This window comes from Artemia sp. Qi Xiang Cuo, chromosome 15, assembly GCF_049724085.1.
Source record: "Artemia sp. Qi Xiang Cuo chromosome 15, ASM4972408v1, whole genome shotgun sequence".
Taxonomy (NCBI): domain Eukaryota; kingdom Metazoa; phylum Arthropoda; class Branchiopoda; order Anostraca; family Artemiidae; genus Artemia; species Artemia sp. Qi Xiang Cuo.
Window position 1 is genome coordinate 18,035,444 of NC_142808.1, and position 17,073 is coordinate 18,052,516.

Consider the following 17,073-nt stretch of genomic DNA (forward strand, 5'->3'; position numbering starts at 1 on the left):
TTTTGAAGTTTTTCTTTTACATTCCCCCCCCCCTGAAAAAGTCCTGGATGCGGTTCTGCTGACAACTAATTTGAATTTGTATTATTGTAATACTAAATCTAACCTTACGAGATGAATTTCTACGTAAACTTGTATTCCATACTTCCAAATAGACCCCGGCGCCGCGTCGGCAGATCGACCGAACGCTGCCAATGAGAGGCCCGGTTGACCGCCGCCGAAGTGTCACTACGCCACCACCGGCAGAGGCGGCAGCGGTCGGCTGACTTTTAGTTAATTTTGCGGCAATTCTTTGTTGCGTCAACCGCAAAGTCGGGGCTTGCACTATCCTCGAATTTTCAGGTATTTCCCCGAAAATCTATGAGTCACCCTGAAAAAAAAATTTGGTTCCCCGAATCCCCCAAAATCGCCCAATCACGGTGCCACCCCTAGCGATTTATCACCAGTAGTTTTCCCTGTCAAATGTTACTTTGCATACCATAATTATTCACTACTCTTTTGTTTGTTAATTTTCGTCTCTTGTTACTTTGCATAAAACCAGACAGATTCAATTGCAATATATGCTGTTCTTCACATGTTGACAAAAAAAAGTAACGTATTTATAAGATCAGATTAAACCATTTCGATTTCAGCTTCTCAATTGCTATTTCTTACGTCATTCGTAGTAAAGAATTTTATTTTTAACTAGAATAGAACGCATTCACTACTATACAGCTTCAGTTGGATTTTGAAATTGATAGTCGACCGATTGTTTCTACAGCTGAATCGCGAGTTTGCAGAATTTTGTTTTCTTTTGCTGTTTTTAATAAGATTTTCTTAATGTTTAATACACAATTGTTGAACTCCTGATAGATTAAAGAAAATTCAATCTTCTTTCTTAAATTTTTTTCCCCCTCCCCCCTCCAAAAAAACCTTCCATTGAGACAAAATTTAGCTATAGACTAAGCACAAGGTTGGGGAATTAAAGATTGAAACGGAAGTGACCCCAAAAATATGATTCATAAAAAAAATGTAAATGATTGCCTATAGAGGGGGGGGGGCTATCATTTTAAAATCATAATACCTCATTTTTTAGCAGGGATACCAAAATGATAATTATTTTTTTCATTTAAAGTGGAGACGGAAGAAAATGATATCAAATTCCCAGGGAAACCACCGAAATATCTTGATAGACTCAGGGCCCTCCATTGGGACTTGTTCATTGTCTTGGGTATTTTGCAATTTCTCATAGGCTACTGGCCTAATTTGGCTTTTATGTGTGCTCTCTTTTAATTAGATTCTTTGGATCTTATTGAATGCCACGGCGAATCTATGACTCAGTTTTCCAATAATTTGAGGTATATCTGAATAATTTCGATATTTTTGTTGTTGTCATTGTACCCCTTTACTCATAGCCTCAATTTTCATTTGCAAGGAACACTAAGCTGTTTAACATTATTTCGCGTGTTTGTTTGAACCATATAGTGACCTAGTTAATTATTGAGTAAATTATGTTTTGAATGTAAAACCGAGAGGGTATCCTATCAAGGGGGTATCTAGAGGCGGGGGGGGGGGGGTAGGGAGGTATTACATTTAAATGATAATATATCGATTTTTTTTTTGAAAGCAGGGATGCCAAAAAGTTAATTATTTTCTTTTAATTTAAAGCAGAGACGGTATACTATCATGGTGGTATCCAGGGGGGGGGGGTAGAGAGCTATTATATTTAAATGATAATACCTCGATTTTTTGGAAAGCAGATATGTCAATAAGTTAATTATTTTTTTTATATTTAAAGCAGAGACGGTATCCTATCAAGATGGTATCCAGAGGGGGGGGGAGCATAGGGAGTTACTATATTTAAGTCATAGTACCTTGAATTTTTTTTATTAAAAGCAGGGATGCCAAAAAGTTTTTTTTATTTTTATTTAAAGTAGAAACGGTATTCTATCAAGGTGGTATCCAGAGGGGGGGCTAGGCAGGCATTATATTTAAATGATAATATCTCAAATTTATTTATTTTTTTAAGCAGGGATGCCAAAAAGTTAATTAATTTTTTAATTTAAAGCAGAGACGGTATCCTATCAAGGTGGTATCCAGAGAGGGGGCATTTAGGGAAGAATTATATTTAAATGATAATATCTTGAATTTTTTTTATTGAAAGCAGGGATGCCAAAAAGTTAATTATTTTTTAAATTTAAAACAGAGAAGGATCTTATAGAACATTATATGGCGGCTTTAAAAAAATACAAAAGGGAATGATGAGAGGTGAGAGACTTTTATAAGAATATGACAGTTTGGTTGTTACTAGTAGCTACTAGGTGGAGTATCCTATGAAAGTGTAGCCTACTGTCAATGAGTAGAGAAAGGAAATTTGTAAATTTAAGCTGTGATTTGAGAAAGACTGATGAAAACATTAATGTTTGCGGTTAACATTGATCGCGCCGGTGGCGCGCCGGCACCGGTCTTCCCTCATCGGCGCGGTGCCGGGGTCTGCTTCCAGAGCACACACACATACATGGAAATTTTCCAAGAAAGCTGTCCTTAATAAGAACAAATAGAAGGTACATCGCATGAAAATTAACCAGTGTCAATTGAGGAAATTTAGACAAGGACATATCCAAGGAGGTACCGGGTTTTTAAACAACCCCCCCCCCAAAAAAAAAAAAAATAAACAACGTCCAACTCGTAAAAAGTAACAAAAATACACGCAAATAAATTATTGATGCACCTTGTAAAGCTTCTTTACCCCCTCCCCCACCCACCTTTCCTCTGAACTAAAATCCTGGATATGGCTTTGAATTTAGGGGACATCTGATCCTTAATTTTTTTTTTCGGGATACATTGGCTATGGTGACACAAAAGAGATTACGTTGCATGACACAAATTTCTCAGAAGAAAAAAGGGTAAAAATAATTTCTAGCTACTGCTAAACCTGCTAAAGGAGGTAACATATTTTGAAAAAATTCTTACTATCGCCATAACTAAACTAGCTGTGTTAAAACAGATTGACCAATCGCTGGAGTGTCCAAAGTGTAACTAGGTGGGCTATAAATCTTAGTCTGAGAAAATCTATCACAAATCATGTATTGAATTATTACAGCCGATGTGCATGTCGGAGTACTGCAGGTTTAGAGGTTTCGGACAGGAAGACACCAGTGGCTCCAGACAACGTCTGTCCTTCTGAATTCTAAGAAATTCTAGTTTTCCCCAGATTGCAGGGTATTTCTAATTCAACTTGTCAAAGGCCCTTGTTATCTATCGTTGCCCCCCACCTCTACCCTGGAATAAAACTCTTGCGTAAGTGCCTGGTGTTGCGTGGCAACTTAAATTATGAAAAAGAAAAAGCGTGGTTACAATTCAAATTCAGATTTTAGGGTGAAGAGTAACTTACTCTAAAAACCTGACTTAACTTATTTTGAGGGGAAGGAATAGAAGTTTACGGTAACTGGCTACAGCCTTACGCCAGACGCCATTTTGCGCGAAACTGCATTATATGGTTAGTTGTTTAGATTGCCTCATGCCTTAAAAAGAAAAAAAATCGTCGGGGTATTGTTTTAGATCTTCTGCTAGCAAATGAATTGGACATTAGAAGAGTAAAATCACAGCCATAGTGATTGGAGCTAATCAAACAGTTCGTGGTAACAAACTGCATGCGAAGTAAGGAGCAATGTGGCTCAATAGTAACCGATACTCTAAGAAATAAAGTCTTAATAACAATTGATACATCACAAGAATCGAATTTTGATGTTTATTCAAAACATGTAAAACTCATCCAATTTAATGGTACCCATCAAAAGTTACGAGACTGAGAAAATCTGACCAATTTTTGACAAAGAGGGGAAACATCCCCAAATCAAGTTCATGTTCATATAGGTTGTTCAAATCAATTCATTGACATTTAAATTTTCCTGCTTTTGTATTAGGCTATTGGTATGATGTTAATATCGAAGAAGACCGTATATCATAGATAAATCTTTGCTTCTTTGTCAACCGGTGTGACTGTTGCGTGACTCGAGCATTAAATCTTAAACACAACTTCCCAAAATGAAACGTCATAGTAATCAATCCAGCCTGAGGTCCACACTTTCCGTAAAACCACAGACGTTAGACCCTTGCCCCTTTCTAGCAATAAGCTGCGGGTTAGGAACAAAAAAGAAAACAGGACAAAATCAAAGTGTTACTCTGCAACATAATAAATGAGGACTTTTTTAAGATGGTAAAAGAGAACCAAATTGTGGGCACATTGAATTGGACATTAGAAGAGTAAAATCACAGCCATAGCAAATGGAGCTAATTTAAACCATAAAACGAACATGTTATCTTACGATTAGAAACTATAAGGCTGTCGGCGGTAGCCCCTTCAAGAGAATTTTGTTTAAACACAGAACATCATTAAGCCAATTAAGGCATTTTTTACTTTCATTTTGAACTACTTTATCGGCCATATTTCTACACTGCAGTTAAGTCAGCAACACAACTAATCTTGTAAAATTTATTGAAATTTAATATAACATATACAGCATGTGGAGTGACATGGATTGAATAGAGAGTGACAGCAAATTGGTGAACCGGCTCAGAAAGAAAAAGACAAAAAATGGAACAGACAGACACTGCTACCGTTTTTTGGTGAGTGATTAATTATCTCTTCTCAAAAGAATAGAAAACGTTTGTAACATAAAGAAAAGGTGTCTTAGTATAAAAAAAGCGTTTACTGTGATGCTTCTCATAGTGTAAGATTGAATTAATGTTTCAAAAGTCTTTATTCAAAGGAATGTTCAAGCTGTGATAGTTTGCTCCATTAAATGCATCTATGTTCTATGTACATTTGTTCTATGTACATTTGTACATATGTACATTTGTACAATTGTACATTTGTTCTATGTACATATATATAATTATATATATATATATATATATATATATATATATATATATATATATATATAATTATATATAATTATATGTACATCTATGTACATTTAACGAACCGATGTTTAAACCCCTAAATATAATCCAATTGTTGAATATCCAACCATATTCGCTGCCAAAATAGTTTGGTAAAGGTATAGAATAGTGGGTCTCTAGAGGGAAACACGGTGAGACAAAAGAGACATTTTTAGATTGAAATTTTATTCGTGTTTTTGACAATTCCTACCCTGCCCCCATCTGATGGTCTCATATAGCTCTAGGCAGGGCCGTATCCAGGATTTTTTTTGGGGAGGGTTATTTTTTCGATGGGGGGGGTTACAAAAACTCTAAAAACGTATCAGAAATTTGTTTATCTATATATTTTTGTCACGTTTTTACGAGTCAGACAAACATTTAGAGAGGATGTTAGTTTTTTTCACATAGCCTAGGGTAGTGGCGGATCCAAAGGGGGGGGGGGCAGGGGGCACACGCCCCCCTAATGTAGTCTAAAGTTGTGTAATTTACTTAATAAACGCAAGTTTGCGTTAATTAAACATAATCCTAACGCAAGTTTATCGGATCAACATATTTTACGCCCCCCCCCCCTAAAAAAATCCGGGATCCACCCCTGGCCTAGGAATTTATGAGAACACGAGAGGGGGGCTGTGAATAATTTATCAAAAACGCAGACAAAACCGTGAAAATGAGCATAAAATTAGCAATATAAAAATGTCTCTCTTTTTTTCTAACATATCTCCTTCTGAAGAGCCGTTATTATAAGCCTTAGCCAATAGCTTAGAGTTCAAAGAGTGTGTTAATTAAAATAAATTATGCACTTTGAGCCCGGAAAAGCCAAGAAAGGGGGCTCAAAAAGGTTCCAATGTTCAACCAACAGATGGCTAAGCCATCGAACAGAATTCAGCAGCTCAATATCAAATTTCCTGCATACATTTGCAGGAAATATTTCCTGCAAAAAATAATTGCAAGATCTGAAGTTTGAACTCGCTAAAACAAATATAACTGCATATTTTGTGCTTTCGGCCAAGATAAGCCTAAAAAAGGGGCGTGTCAATATTTTAGGGACAATACTAATCCGTGAACTACGCAAATGAAGCTTTATGATGAAAGAAATTGTATAACTATAACCATATACTAAGGCAATGGAACATATGCTTCTTGTACAGGTAGTTCACTAGCCTTAGCGAGTTATGATGTTCGCCCCGCCTTTAACTCCCTGATTCACCCCCTTATGCTTTTAAGGGCTGCTAAAAGGAGTAAATCCGGCTATTATCAGATCTTGAAGGGATATGTATGCTAGGCTACGAGTCTGACTTAAAATCCCTCTTAAGCGAGATGACGTAGTGCATTTTAACTGGAAAGGCCCGCCTCCTGATGAAATCGTACTTGGAAATTCAAAGACCCGCCCGTCTGACCAAATTGTTTATCTCGGTATTCCCATTGCGAATATAATTTCTCTCACTCGTCATCTCCTAACAGAACACATCAAGGCCGCATATAAACTTCATATGCTTCCATAGTCTTAGCTAAGCTTCATTTTAATCGTCGTTATCTGGCAACGCTGTACATTACTGTGCTCTCCTCCACATCCTCTACATTACACCTTTCTGGAGGATTCTTACAAATGCTGATAAATTGAAATTCTCTCACTTTCTTCCGTTTCCTGAAATACCCAGGGAAATATCCAATTTGGAGACGAAGTTCAAAGCTCATCAATATCCTTCATATAGCAGATCCTACGATCTGCTATATGCTAAGCTTATACGCTGCCGCTAAACTTAAGGACAATCATTTTGATCAAAAGCTTCCGTCAATCAATTGATTAAACCATGGTTGACCGTCTAGGAACCTGTTTGACGCTTGAGTCAAGCGTTGATGGTGATTGATAGAAAGTTTGAATGACTCAAACAGTTCCTAGACGGTCAATCATGCTTTAATCAATTGATCGACGGAGCGTATGATCAAAATGATTGACCGTCAAGGGTGTCCTTTATGGAGAAACACAAACGAAAGATTTCGAAATATGCTTAGAACCAACTTCTACAACACTGGTTACACGAAGTTCAAAGCTCATTACTGGCGAATCAATGGCTCATCTTTGACGAAGTTCAAAGCTCATCAATAGCCTTCATATAGCAGATCCTAAGATCTGCTACATGCTAAGCTTATACGCTGCCGCTAAACTTATGGAGAAACACAAACGAAAGATTTCGAAACATGCTTGGAACCAACATCTACAACACTACTTACACGAAGTTCAAAGCTGATCAATGGCGGATCAATGGCTCATCTTTGACGAAGTTCAAAGCTAATCAATAGCCTTCATATAGCAGATCCTACGATCTGCTATGTGCTAAGCTCATACGCTGCCGCTAAACTTATGGAGAAACACAAAAACGAAAGATTTCGAAACATGCTTGGAACCAACTTCTACAACACTAGTTACACGAAGTTCAAAGCTCATCAATGGCGAATCAATGGCTCATCTTTGACGAAGTTCAAAGCTCATCAATAGCCTTCATATAGCAGATCCTACGATCTGCTATATGCTAAGCTTATACGCTGCCGCTAAACTTATGGAGAAACACAAACGAAAGATTTCGAAACATGCTTGGAAGTTGGAACCAACTTCTTCAACACTAGTTACATTGTCATGGTTGTATAGTGATCTTTTGTTTCTTTTTTTTGCAGTGCTCCGTCATTTTATTTTTGTATGGTTTTCAATAAATAATAACTGTTATTAGGTATATTCAGAGAGAAATAGGGGGGTTTATTCTGAAATAGATGATCTAACGAATGCCCTAAGCATATTTACAACATTTGACCCTAATAAAAAGTTAAATTTTGGGGGCTTCAGACCCCTCCCCTAGCGAAAATCTTCAGAAAAACCACTGAGATTTTGGTTTGCAGACTGCCGGATATGTTACACAACACTGAACAAGTCTTGTCATCAAAAAGTCCTTAGAGGACCCTATAAGAGGAATTCATTCTTTAAACAAATTCTACTTCCTACTGTATTCTATTTTATTAGATTAATTTTCACTACACTGTGTTATTTACATTTCATAATTATTCTTATTTTATAAGTTACAATTAATAATTAATTCAAATTTCTATTCAATATTTTTTTTATCCTTTTCGTGAATGGTGTGCTAAAATACAGCACCCTTTCGCACTGATTGGCAGAGACTCTTTAATTTAGACTAATTTTAATAGAAAAGAAACATTTACGACAGCTTGGAAACTTCTTAATCCCTGTCCAGTCAGCCGTAGAAATACCAATTACGTCCCTAATTGATTGTCAACACCAAATAAGAAAGGGAATTACTTTCTCAAATTAAGCGTTTATCCCCCTAACATTGAAGCGAGAAAGAGAGCGTGTTATTCGGTTTTTAACAGATTCTTACAAAATGTGCTTTGTATCTTAGATTATAAGCAGTAAGATCCACTTTAGCAACAAAATGAAAAGAATTCATTCAGATGCGTAGTTAAGGGTCTATTTTGGAAGGGGGAGTTACCCCATTTCAGAGGTATCTTAGACTATAAGCATAATAAGTTTTGTATCTTAGATTATAAGCAGTAAGATCGACTTTAGCAATAAAGTGAAAACAGTTCATACTCTTGCGTAGTTAAGGTTCTATTTGGAAGGGGAGTTGCCCCATTTCAGGGGTATAAATTAAGGAGAAATGTATGATTAAAAAATTTTGAGGTTTCAATTAATTGTTATTTTCGACAATTAAAATTTAAAATAGTTTTTCAAAACTCAGAGGGAGTTCAGGCCTTTGATTCCCTTTTTCACCATTAGATTCCGGTAACTTTTAAGTGGACATTTATGTTCAATGGATATAGAAGAAAAATCAGTCTGATGTTTCAGACTGATGTTTCAGCTTTAAACGGGTATCTGGAGAAATCTGGGGAAGGTATACAGGAAGGGTGTGCGAAAACACGGGATGGTTGCCCTCCAACCCCCACACTTTCTGTCTGAAGGGCCAAGAAACGAAGATCAGCACCGTTAGTAGGAACTGTATAGTCCAATGCCGTGTTCTTTACCTTTTTTTCAGACTGATGTCTCTCAAACCAGATTTAAAAGAGAGCTTTTGAAATTGGTTTGAGCTTTTGAAAATTGGCTTTTGAAATTTACAAACTTATTTGCGCAGTTAAAATACAAAACAATGTAGAAAATACGATAAAATACAGTTTTTAATCCGGAATAAAGTACAGTCCCACACTTCCTCGAAGCTCTGAACCCCACCAAAAAATATATTTTATCCTCAATAAAATGTCAAAGTCCTGACTTTTCTGTACTAGAAGGGTGCAAGCTCTTTAAACCGGTTATGTCAAAAATTATGGCTCATGCGCAGTGAGCCTCAAGATGCTGTCCCAATTTCAATAAATCATAAGTATGTTTGAAATGTTTAATACTATTTTTAGTCATATTTAACAATGCATTTAAATAAGGTTATATTTCGTTATGGTATCTTTATTTATAGTAAATAGGCTACAGCCCTTAAAATAATGTAAATTACAAATAAATTGAATAAAATTTACTTTTTATAGGAAGTGAATTAAAAGCCATTGTGTCTATAGAACACAACAAACTGCTGTTCAGGTTTTGTTGTAAGTTGAATATGAATGTTTAACAGTAAATTGGTTTTAAAACCAAATCATATTTTATTTACGCTATTTTTTCTATTATTTTCAATGTTAATACCGAAAAATGGATAATTTCCAAAATCTAGCGCGATAATAATTCTAGGGAGGCGATAGCCCCCTCCCTCCTTATGGTGCTCCAGGTAAAGCTAGAATTGTTGCCAGAAAAGCCTCAGATTTAGTACTTTCTATGTATTTTAGTATTCTAGGGTAGGAGTGAGGACGAGGAATTATTCCTTCCTGTCCTCCCCTGTGGGTGCCTTTGAAGACAGGTACAAATAAAGTTAGAGAAATTTGATAGTTTTCGAATTCTCTTTAGGAAAAAAAACTCATAAAAACCGCGTTCCAGTACTTAGGATATACACTACCTCCATCTTTGAATAGTAAGTTGAACAATAAAATGCTAAAGAACCATCGGATTATTAAGGATTTCCATTACAGGACCCAACCGCCTTTGTCGCGGCTTGTAAGAATCACCATATACTACAATGAGACCTTTTTGTCAAAAGTTTACCTTCCGACTATTCGGTTTGCTATAAATCCGTGACTAATGTATAAAACGCCTGTCAGTAATACAGTCAAATTTGAATAAATGGTTTGGCAATAAAAAAACGAATGATGTAAATCATTTTTGATGTAATTCTGTTTGAAACCCTGTTTATTAACAGGTTCTATGACTAAATGCCTTGGATGTATAAATTTGTTCATACAACATGACAGCGTTTAATTATTTCGAATAATTCGTAAATTTTTGTGAATGAAGAAAAAAGAAAATTGCTCCAGTTATTCCAATTTCTTTTTAAGAACTTGACTGAGTTCTTATGACTATGAAGTTTTCATGTGTCAAAAGCACTTCGGGTAGTGACAAATTTTAGACTCCCAAAAGCCGCTTTACACTGGCAACCGCCAGCAAATCCTAACTGGGAAAGACCCAAAAACACACTGCGCCGGACCTATCAAAAGGGTCTACGCAACCTGCACACCTCCGTTCTACCAGAATGAGAGGACATCACTGAAGCAGAAAACCAGAGGGAAGATTAGTGGCTCCTCCTTGGTGCCCTGGGTGCCTTAGGAGGCACAGGCGGAACTAAGATAAGGTCATTAGTATCTATAATGAAAATGACGTAAAGAATGCACACTTTCATCAAACTAAAAAATTTGCCATATTTGGCACAGCTGTTTCAACTTCATTTGAACAAAGTCGACATTAAAAGAAAACGATTTTCTTAGGAATATAAAGTTGTCAGAGGTCCAGAGCGCTTTGGGTAAATATCAAAACTCAAAACGAAAATGCAGAACTCACAGTGTTTCGTGACGGATATGACGCCACAAATGCACTTTTCTCCGGCTTAAAAAACAGAAGCAAACTTAAAATCATTTATCCTGTTTGCCATATCTGTTTCAATGTCATTTAAAAAATTCAGCATTCCATAATTCGATGTCTTAAAAATGTTTGGCTATCAGAAGTCCGGAACATATCAGTTGGTGAATATCAATGATAAGGACTCTAAGGACAGATATTCGTAATGATTCATTATGAACATGAAACAACTGATACACACTTTTCTCCGACTTCGACTTGGTAAGAATTTGACGTTCTTAGGACAGGGAAGTTGTCGCAAGGCAAGAAATCTTCTGGAAGTAAAATAAACCCTTGAGACCCCCCCCCCCAAAAAAAAAAAAAAAACTATTGTGACACAACGAATGTGACGCAACGCATGCAAATGTTTCTCGGACAGGAAAAGAAACAGAGATTTGTGAATATAGCAATATATTTACAAGAAGATTCCGAACAAGTTTTGGGTTCTGCCACTCGTTGCAACTTAGAAAATGCACAGAGAACCTTTTATGTAAATTTTTACAAGAATTAACACATATCTGCATGTACACACTAATATGATTAAACAACTAATATTTTCAGCAGTTTAGTTAGGTTGTTGAAGTTACAGCCACAGTGGTTGAAGGTGGTGGCAGTAGCATACCTCTATTGACAGAAAGCCCTGTTTTTATCGTTATTTCAAAGGTCAATCTTGGTCTGCATTAGTATCTTAAAAAAAAATAGTACTTATTAAGAATCTAGAAAACACGCGAAGAACCATGTCTAAAATCAAATGAAATCCTAATGAAAGACAATTTTCCGCTGCCTTGTGAGGTACTGCTCACTCGGTGAAAAATGAGGTACCGGTCACTCGGTAAACTTTAGTTTTTTGGGGTTGAAGGGGTAAAAAGAGGTGCCTAGGTTAGGTTGTGCATTTAATATATGTTATGATTTACCAAATGTGCAAATATATAGCCCAATTTTGTTCATAAACTATTATATTTTCATCCTTTTTTGTTTTATTTTATTAGCATTAACGAGACTTCACTTCTCGATCACGTGTTTCTGGATTCTTAATAAGTACCAAAAAAATACATATACTCTTTCTAGTTAGCTTAGTTTTGTCTCCGCATCAGTGGACTACTTTTGTCAACTGCGCTGATGTGGTGATAACCGACTGAAGTCACACACATCGTGTGCAACACACGACTCCTTACTCATCCTGAATTTAACATAGTGTTCTTAGCTTATCTTTATTTTGGCTCTATGCATTTACCCCCCCCCGGAAAATACACCCCGCGGAAAACACCCCCCCCCAGGGAAAATAAGGCTTTCCAAATTTGAGAATTTTTTTTTTTTTTATTTCCGTAGAGGAAAGAAGTTTTGTTACTTGTGTATAATGGGCAACTCACTCAAATTTACGCTGTGTAAGACTCTAGAACAAAACCGGTTTCATCGTTAGTTTTTTTTTTTCAGCTTAGCGTAAGACAAGACAAAGAAAAGTGATAGAATATTGGAAATATATAATTTGGGCTATATATTTGCACATAGGGGGGGGGGTAAAGTATTTGGATAGTTTGAAGTCAGAAAACAATTCTTTCTGGGTAAATGACCACTAAAAAATTACAGAAGAATAGCGAAGTATCTGGAAATTTTGTTTACTAAAAAAAAAAAAATCTCAATATAAATTGAATGTAATTTTTCATTTAAGTGTTTTTTTCCGAGAGTTGAATATTTTTTTTTGTTTTTTTTTTCAATGACCGTTTTTCCAAGCATTAAGTAGGCCTACTATTAATAGGTTAATGTAGTGTTTCATTTATGTGTTTTATGATGATCGCTGATCAAAGTTTATGCTATTTGTGCCTTTCATTTGTTATTTTACTGCGTTCATGGCTGAGTTGTAGACCCACTATACTTTACCCCCTCCTAATGTGCAAATATATAGCCCAAATTTATTTCTAAACTAACGTAACGAAGAAACTAAACGAAAAAACCGGTGTGTTCTCGAATTTTATGCAACGCAAACTTGAATGAGTGGCGCATAATACATAAGTAGCATACCAAAATTCCTTCCCCCTACGGAAATTTAAAAAACTCAAATAAAATTCTCAAATTTAGAAAGTCTTATTTTCCACGGGGGTATTTTCCGTAGGGGGAAGTATTTTCCGGGGGGTATTTTCCATGGGAGATATCTTCCGCGGGGGGTATTTTCCAGTGTGTGTGTGTGTGGGGGGGGGGGTTAATCACCGGGGGTAAACACCGGCAACCCTATATTTTAAAGGGTTGAAACTCCTCTAAGTCCTCTCCTCCTGACCCCATGCAATTTGAACTGCTATTATTAATTTTGAAGTGCTATTTGAGGTGAAAAAAAAAAAAACAATTCCCAGTCACACGTGCCTTGCCCGTTTTTTTTGTGGTCGATGTTTCACTGTAAACCCATCAGAGGAATTGTGAAATATTATGGAGTTAGGACTCCATAGCAAGAAATGACTATTACTGTTTGGCATAAGAGTTTCAAAATATGGCTGTGGGCTATCGTGTGTAAAGAATTAAGCAACTCTTTACATTCAGATGTAGTTAAATGTAAAAGTCACTATAGACTCAATTCAATGAGTCTAATGAGAATCCCTTCTCTGGAGGAATTTCTATTTTCCTGCGATAATCAAGCGACTTAACTTTTCGTCAACAATTTTCAATAAAAATTACTCTGCATTTGAAAATTAAGTACGTGTTAAGAATCCAGAAACACGCGAGAAGTGAAGTTTTGTTAATGCTAATGACATAAAATAGAATGAAAATATAATAGTTTATGAACAAAATTGGGCGCATTAGGGGGGGGGGTAAAACATAACAGATATTAAATACGTAAACTAACCTAACCAAGGTACCTTTTTTTGCCCCTTCAACCCCATCTTTTTTACGGAGTGAGCAATACCTCACATCTAGCGGAAACCTGTTATTCATTAAGCATCTCGGTCTTTCGCGATGCAGACTTTCCCGCGTGTTTCTGGATTCTTACCGTACCGTACCGAAAATTATTTCTGGTACCGTATTGCATATTTAGAACCAGAGCAAAATAAATATAATTCACCTATTTTCACCTCAAATCTTTATTAATGAATTGGGCCTAGTATAGAACGAATAGGAGGAAAACTAGGAACTAACGAGGAATTACCCACTTTAATAAAGCTTATACACACCATGCGGCACGTGACACGTATAATCAAAGTGTACAGGAGCGTTGTTTAGTGGGAGGGGTAAGGGGGACAGGTGCCCCCTCAATAATGTTTAGAAAAATATTATTATATATCCCATGCCCCTTGACTATCCGGATATAGACCCCTCTTGCCCCCCCCCAATAAACTGCTGGAGATTCGCCCCTGGAAGTGCACTACGTGTGGTGCAAGGAGCTAAACAGTGGCGGGAGTTTTTGCGCACACGTTACATGAAAAATGGCACACTAGGTGAGAGAGGGCGGTCCTTCGATAAGATGCATAAGACCCCGGCCGCTAAGATGCAGTTATGTTTACATATTTTAACCATGATCCTATAAAGACCCTATATGTCTTTATGTAACCCTATAATCATGACCCTAAATGATGATGACCCTATAAAAGCTTGGGAGAAAAACAAAAATATTCATTTAATCTTATTTGCCCTGCATAATAAGGCTACCGTTCTTAGAAATACTCTGGAACTGTTTCTATGGAAGTGTTCCCTTTGGCTCCACCGTACTTCATATCAAAGTTTTCTAAATTGTTTTTATCTGAAGCAGGAGATTGTTCAAAACAAGTTAACCAATAAGCTCAAAGAAGTTATCTGTTTTACTGACAAATATTTTCAAAATAATCCGGATCCGTGCTGCTTGGCAAGGAGAAATTAAAAATTTAGGCGACAGAGCGTAAATCGCATGACTTGTAAGCAGATTTAATGTTAAGACTTGTTAGTGCTATGCTTAAGCCAAAACAGGCGATAAAAACAACATTACGCACGACTAGAGCACCAATAATGTATCTCGTGCATAAATTGATGAGACGGGCAATGTTTAACTTTGAAGCGCAAGAGTAACGATTATCTGCACCAGTAAGAAAAATCGCCTGTGCGTGTAGTAACTGGTTCGAATCTTAGATAAGACAAATTTTTTTCTTTGAGAAGACTAAAGACTTTTTAGTCTTAGAGGAGACTAAAAAGTTGGAAATAATAAATAAATAAAGAATGAATTATTAATTTGTTTTCAAAATGGACTGAAAAGTAGGAAAGTTAACTCGTTTTCCTCAACTGACCGACTTTTGTCATTTTTGCATTTGCGACAGAGCGTAAATTGCAAGACTTGTAAGCAGATTTAATGTTACGACTTGTTAGTACTATACTTAAGCCAAAACAGGCGATAAAAACAACATTACGCACGACTACAGCATCAATAATGTATCTCGTGCATAAATTGATGAGAAAGGCAATGTTTAACTTTGAAGCGTAACCTTTGCGATTGACCCTCTGTAGTAACGATTCAAGGGTAGATTGATTTTTGAAAAGGTATAGAAGCCCAGAAATAGTCAGTTCTGCATCAAAATTTTGTATCTCGATAATTGTAAATTTTCAGAAAAGCAAAAAAAACAAAGCACGACTTTTTTATTTTCGCTCTGATAACCGTAAAACAAGAAGGATTGATATGTAAAATCAATACATATCAACCCATTTTTATTTTACGGTTATCAGAGGGGAAATAAAAAAAGTTGAGGTTTTTTTGTTGCTCTTCTGAAAATTTACAATTAAGATGTGACTTTTTGATACCCGACTGACGAAATACGGTTTCCTAATGTGCATGACGAATTTGTCATAAGCTAAAACACATAGACACAGTGCTAGTAGAAACTCCGTTGACATTACTACTGAAGTGAAATAAATTATTTTCACATAGGCTTTTCAAATCACGTTTTAACCATTTCTATTTTCCAATTCTATAGGACAAGTGTGACATTAAGCTCACCAACGATTATGGATCATCTATAAGCAGAAATACCAATACAATAAAATTAAGCAGAAATACTAATGCTTTAGTATTTCTACTGATGACGATCGCTATACATGTGATCGAGATACCCAGACTTTTGTATCTGTTTTCACTGTCTAATAAATAGACTTATCCTAATTTGAAGGTTTATTTGTTCGTCATAGAAAGGCAGTGTGACTTATGACACTTCTTCTATGCATCTCAGACTAGTCGCTTACTTACCCCTGAAACCCCTTAAAGTAAACTTGCTTGACATTTAAGGACAAAACGTCAAACAAATCAATGAAGAAAATCCTATTTTCTTCATGTTCATAAATTGAATAGCTTTCAGTTATGTCGGTAATGTTTTGTTATTTTTCCGTCATGTCTGTAGCCTGTCAAATGGCAACAAGACTTAAGCCATGTTTAGTTGAAACAAAGTCAATGAACAAGTCGACAGAGCTGTTATACACTGTTCGACAGATGGATAACCACTAGATTTACTAATAGCCTACCGACCATAGTGGGAAAACTATGTGACAGAACTATGCTTTTCATCCTATCTCTGAATTTAGGGGCAGCCACTCGAGATGGAGGGGGGGGGGAGAGATTTTTTCTAGTATTCATCATAGAAAAAATTACTCCCCCCCCCCAAGAATTTTAACATACCTTCTTTTGGTATCTTCATTTTTTTTTTAATGTAGAAAAACCATTGGCTCTGCTATATTTTTCTAATTTTGCATTTCTGTCTCCAATAAGCTTTATTGGTACTCTTTTACTAAACGGACTCTTTTATAGAGTGCTCTAGTTTGGTTAATGCTAATGAAATAAAATAAGATGAATATATAGTGGTTTAGAAGCAAATTTTGGCTATATGTTTGCATATTAAGGGGGGGGGCAAAGCATAGTATATATTAAATACGTAGCCTAACCTAGGTACCTCCCCCCCCCTAAACCCCAAAAACAAAAGCTTAAATACAGTTCTTGTCTTTGTTTATAAACCAGAAGGCAGCGGAAACCTGTTTTTCATCGCCCGTCTCGGTCTATTTGGTGACTGGTTTGCATTGCCGTATATAAAAGAGTCCGTTCAGTAAAAGAGTATCGCTTTGTTTTTAAGGGCTTAGTCCCGAAATTATTGGCGTTAATTCAGGAAAATTTATGGATGTGGAAAATGTATTTTTCAGTATCTAAGGGGAGGGGGAAATCTGTG

At 36.3% G+C, this 17,073-nt stretch overlaps 1 protein-coding gene across 1 annotated transcript in view; it reads right to left on the bottom strand.

Annotated features, from left to right (window-relative positions):
- The window catches only part of RNF220 (ring finger protein 220), a 154,577-nt gene that overhangs the window by 107,461 nt on the left and 30,043 nt on the right, over nt 1-17,073 (bottom strand). The gene's annotated exons all lie outside the window — the stretch shown is intronic.